Below are 6,000 nucleotides of genomic sequence, written 5' to 3'. Positions count from 1 at the left end.
GAGCTCAGAGGAAAGGGCCATTCTTTGGAAATCTTATTTGATTAAGAAACTTGCATTCTACGGAGATTTTGTTGCCTGCTGGAAAACATCTGCAGATAAAAATGAAAGAAATTAAAATTTTCTCATATTTGTAGAAATGGCATTCTTTCAGAGATTCTGTTTATTTTTCACATGCCCAGAATGGAGAGTTCAGGGATTATGAAGCAAATGATGCCTCTTTGGAAATTTTAGAATACTGAAGATATTACTCTCCCAGCTGCATTTCAAGGGTTGTAAATCTGACTCATTGCTACTCAGGCCACTGTAAATGAGAATGACCTAAGCAGCTACCGAAGATGACTATGATTTTAAACCGTTATAACCTTTAGCCCTCCAAATCAAATGCATTCACACAAGTTCGGAACTGCAAGTCTCTGCCACACAATTATTTCTAAAGAAAATAATTATTGCATAATAATGCTGTTAATGAGACTTGATCCGGGATGTGTCTGTGTAGCTTTGCCTAATGTCCCTCACTCAGCAGGCTACTGATGTACATACATGATGTCCAGGAAGATGTTACTCTGCCTTTAAAGAACTTGCGGGAGTATGCAGAGGAAAAGCACAGGCTGAAAAGCGCCAGCATGCCATGCTAGCATCCACCTTTGCTCCCAGTGAGTGTGTGTCATTTCAACTGATCCAACTTGATTTCCCTCCTTAGTAGGATCGTGGCAAGAAATATGATAGTTCAGGGAAATGTCTTGAAGATTTCTAAGGACAGACAAGTAAATTCCTTACTCTGATCTGTATGTGTTGCCTATAAAGCATTTGTACATTCAACTTGTCTAAGACCCTTAAGTTCCCTGCTAGAGTGGCAAGGCAAGAGTCATGAGCTCATCTGTCTGAAACCACTAATGCTTCATCACGTTTACCTTCCAAGATGATTATAGAGCTACCCATTATTAACCCCATTTTATATATAGATAAGAAAAACCTCAGAATTTAGCAGTTCTATATCTCAGGCTAGTGTTCTATCAAAATACCTATCACCACAGATTGCATAAACTGGAAAAGGCAAATCCACCAAAACACAGGCACAGACTGTGAGTAAACATTTACAGAAGAAACACAAATGATTAATAAGTGCTAAAAAACAAAGAATAAAAAAAGTGGACAGACTTAGCAATAATCAAGGTACATAAATTAAAACAAAAAAGTGTTCCTCCACTACCCTCAACAAACTAATGGTGTGTGATATGTGTTTGTGTGTGTGTGTAAGTGTGTGTTCGTGTGTGTGCATGTTTGGGGTTGTCCATATATGTGTGTGCACATACATATGGAGGCTAGAGAACAACCAGAGTATGGTTCTTTAAGAGCTCTTCATCCTGTTTTAGAGACAGGGTCTCTCATTGGCCTGAAGCCCACTCATTTGGCTGGGCCAATGCCAGAAAATTCCATGGATCCTCTTTATCTCTGCTCATCAGTGCTGACATTATAAGTTTATGTTATTATGGCTGACTTTTTATTTTTTAGTGGAATCTGGGCATGTAACTTTGGTCATGTTTGTAAGACAAGTACTTTACTGACTAAGCCTAATTCCTAACCACAAACTAGCAATTTGAAAGCATCACCAGCTGGGTTGGGTGCTTATGGTACTTGGTTATTACTATAAAACTGTGTTACCTCTATAATTAGTCTTTTCTACACAATAACAAACACTGAGGAGGCCCTGGGACCACAGAGAAGATAAATGTCACCCCTCCCTCTCTAATAGTTATCAACAAGGCCTCTGGGAGCACAAGGGAGAGTCTGAAACTCCCAGGAAGACTTTTCAAGACAAGCTACCTGGGCTGATTCGAGTAGAATCCCCATTTGGACGAAGGATTAGAGCACTCACGAACAGCGGAGGAGATTGGTAGAGCCACATTGAAGTGTGGCACCACAGAGGAGAACCAGAGAGTCCTGAAGGCTAGAACAAAAAGGAGGTCCACTGAGTGGAGGAAAGGAAGGACAGAGGAGCGGGATTTCTGTTACAGGAATGCACACCGTAGGAAATAAGGCAAGGAGGATATAGATAGAAGAGACCAGAGAGCTAAGAGCATCCACATAGACAAACACTCGGGTATTCATTCACTTGCCAACATTTTCTTGAGCAGCTTCTTTGTGACATTTGCTGCTCAGGATGTCAGGATATATCTGAGCAAGGCGGCTTGCCAGTGGAGATTATTTTAATATAGAGGTATGCTGGTGGCAGTCTAAAAAATAAATTATATAATAAAGCAAGGACAAGCCACAAAATCAAGTTTATCTGTTGGAAAAGTCTGCCAAAGAAGACAGCAGAGTAGGTGTCGGGTGGGGTTAGAACCTGTTGACTTCCTCTTCTGATCACTTGATTCCCTTAAAGTAGGAAGTAAGATCATCAGCTGAGACCAAGCATTGGGGAGGACTTAGGGAAGGTGGAGGTTGGGAGGACCAGGAACGAATAGAGATGCTTTTTCCACCAAATGAATGTGAAGAGGGCTGGAGAAGTGGCTGACTGGGTGAGCGCTTGCCGTGCGAGCATGAAGAACTGAGTTTGGATCTGCAGAGCCCACCGAAAGCCAGCTGCAACGGCACACATCTGCAATCTTAGCATTCCTACAGTGAAATGAAAGACACAAGTAGAATTCTCTGCACCTCGCAGCACACAGCAGCAAACATAAGAGTATGCTTTGCAACAAGGTAGAAGGCAATATCAATACTCAAGGCTATCTTCCCACTACCAAATGCATGCCATGTCATGTCCACCTCACATACACATGAACACACACATAATTCACGTGCACATGCTGTGGGATAATCTTTCTGGATGCTGTAATATGCATTGCCCCCGTTGGTTAATAATAAAGCTAATTTGGCCTATAGCCAGGCAGAATAAGGTGAGGCCAAAAAGGGAGAAAGAAGGACACAGACTCAAGGGAAATTTGAGCCAGCCACCCAAGAAGCAAGATGCCAGAGGACTTACGGTAAAGCCACAGCTATGTGGCAATACGTAGATTAATAAAAATGGGCTAATTTAAATGTAAGAGTTAGCTAGTAATAAGTCTGAGTTATCAGCCAAACATTTAAAATTATATATAAGTCTCGGTGTGGTAATTTGGGAAGCTGCTGCTGGGAATTTAAAAACAGGTGGGCAGGAGACACATTCAGAGAGAGAGGGAGAGAGAGAGAGAGAGAGAGAGAGAGAGAGAGAGAGAGGTTAGAAAAAAAAGAACCGAAGCTATTTAATGAAATCTGAAAGGAGTAGGAGGGTCAAGATCATATGATATTTAGGTTTGAGATTGATTTTAAGCCCCCAAAAAAGAATAAGGATGTTAAGGTGGGATAGAGCCCTGAAAAGGTAAAAGAAACATTCAAATATGCTGGGGGTGGAGGGGGGTGGGGAGTATGGGGGATGGGGGGACGGGGGCGGGACACAAGAGCAGGAATATTAATTTGAGAGTACCAAAGAGCTCTCATTGTTTATGATCATATAGTAAGAACGATGGAGGGAAGCTGGGGACAGACCGTCAGGGCCAGTCCTGACAGAGACACAGATCCAAGTGCTGTGGTGTCTGAAGATGCGTCATGGGTAAGAACACAGAATGCGGAGAGAACAGGGCCGAGCCCAGAGCCCTGAGCTGAGCAGGACTGGCCAGAGAGAGGTAGAGCGTGGAGGAGAAGCTGAGGGAAGCAACCACATCTTGGCAACCTACAGAGAATGAGTTGATCTGAAGCAGGGATGTAATGACAGGGTCAGAGTCCTCAGAATGGTCAGACAGCCTCAGAAATAAGCAATGAACACACCATTCATGAATCCAGTCTGTGCTGTGAGGGATGGTTGCATATCTCAAGAAACAGAGCTAGCGAGTGTGGACCTCATCTCTTCGGAGACCCTCTGGGGCAAGTAGAGCCAGAGCCTATGGCGATAGGCCGAGTCCGTTGACAGACCTTCCCAGAAACGCAACATGAAAGGGAACATGTGAAGGTGGCTTCATTACTTGAAATCATGCAGATCGGTATGCACATATCTGTAACACACTGTTGTCAAGACAACTGGCAAAGCTTCCAAACCCTCACTTTGTCTGTCACCTTGCTTTGAGCCTGTGGGCGCCTGCCTTTTCTTCTCTGTGGCTGGATGACTTTAATGTAGATGAGACATGGGAGAGCCAGTATCATCTGTGGATTGGATTGCTGTCTTATCTGAAAAAGGGACTTCCTCCAGGGGGGCCTAAGGTGGTACATAAAGGATAGGGATGGTAGTGACCCTCTGTGTCAGAGAGCTCAATCAAATCCCTGCCTGGGTCACAGAACAAGAAGTTAGCTACTTGTTATAACAAACATTCTTTAGGTCTATTATTTGAGAAAGTAGGAGTGAGGAGCAAGCCACACACTTCCCAGGGTTTCTGGGGAATATAGGGTTAGTTACTACGAACTATCTTAAAGGAAAGCAAAGACTCATCAATAGTATTTTACTTACTCTAGTGGTCATTGAACACTCTAGGGCACTGGTTACTGCTAAGCTATCTACCAATGAGCAGAACAATATACTTCTCCACCTGATCAGGCCTATAGGAAATGATGGCTTCCACAAAGTCTTTACTATAACAGACACAATCACCAATATTAAAATTCAGTTCCAGGTCAACAAAGAACCTGATGAGGAAGCTCTGCTAATCACATCTGGCTTGGAGTATAAGTGAAGGTGTATTTGATGGGTACGCTAAAATAACCAGACCATTTCAAAACAACAGATATAATTTAATAATTAAAAACGGGGAAACTTACGCGACCAGAGTAAAAGTTCCAATGTCCAAATGGGTCAGGCGAGCACCACACAGAAAGCGCATGCACCTATCTACCCCCATTTATCTACCTGGCTCCAGGTGGCCACACCCAAGTCAGATGTGATTGGCTGAGCTTCCTCATCATCAACCCTATGAAGATGATCTTTTAAGAGTTAAAAGATGACTTTAGTATCCCAGGTCTGCTCAGCTATGGTTTCAAATGTCCTCCAGCGCCAGTCCTTTATTTCTGCCACTCACAGATGTTTGCTTAATTAATGGTATTTCAGATAAAGCTATTATCTAAAAATTCTGAGATCCAGAGGTGTAAGATGCAATTTCTAGGTTTTTTTGTTTGTTTGTTTTTGTAGATTCGTGGGTTTGTATTTGATTGTTTCCAAGATTTATTTGGTGTGTGTGTGTGTGTGTGTGTGTGTGTGTGTGTGTGTGTGTGTGGTGTATGTGGGGTGTGTGTGTGTGTGCTCATGCATGTGTATGTGCTGCTCCCTGAGTCTGTGCCCTCACAGTGGCAGAGGAAGGCATCCCTCAGAGGTGGAGTTACAGCATTTGCCGCATGCCTGGTTTGCCACATGGGTGCAGAATTCTGACTCTTTTCCTCACGATTATGGGGCAACTCGTCCTACTGTCTGAGTCATCTCTCAAGCCCATTGGTTTATTTGTTTTGAGACAGTCTCCGATAATCCAGTCTGACTTTGAATTTACTCTATAGCCAAGGATGCCCTTAAACTCCTGATCCTCCTGCCTTCACCTCCTAAATGCAGGGATTATGGGCGTGTGTCGCCGCATCTGGATGTCTGGATTGGTCTTTAGAAATACTCTTCACATACAACCCAAGCTGGCATGCTGGCCTTAAACCTCAATCCTCCTGCTTTGATTTCCCAAATGCTGGGATTGCAAGTGTCTACCACCACACTCAGCTTGTTTACACTGCTGGATAATTGAATGCAGGGCCTTGCATAGTCTGGGCAGAGCATTCTACAATAGAGCTACATCTCTAGCCCACAATGCCCAGCTTTATCAAAGAACTTTTCCCTAGCACTGCCCCCAAATAAAAAAAGTATGTCCCTAACTGCTGGTTCCCCTTTTCCCCCTTCCTTCCGTGCAACTAAGATCTCAGGGTTGTTTTACTCTTTGGAAGACACTTGATGCATAGCCTAGCCTAGTCTACTGATGCAGGTTAAATTTTGGAAGCCTTCTC

Source organism: Myodes glareolus, chromosome 17 (assembly GCF_982192425.1).
Source record: "Myodes glareolus chromosome 17, mMyoGla1.1, whole genome shotgun sequence".
In the NCBI taxonomy this organism is placed as follows: Eukaryota; Metazoa; Chordata; class Mammalia; order Rodentia; family Cricetidae; genus Myodes; species Myodes glareolus.
Note: the sequence above shows the minus strand (reverse complement) of the source record.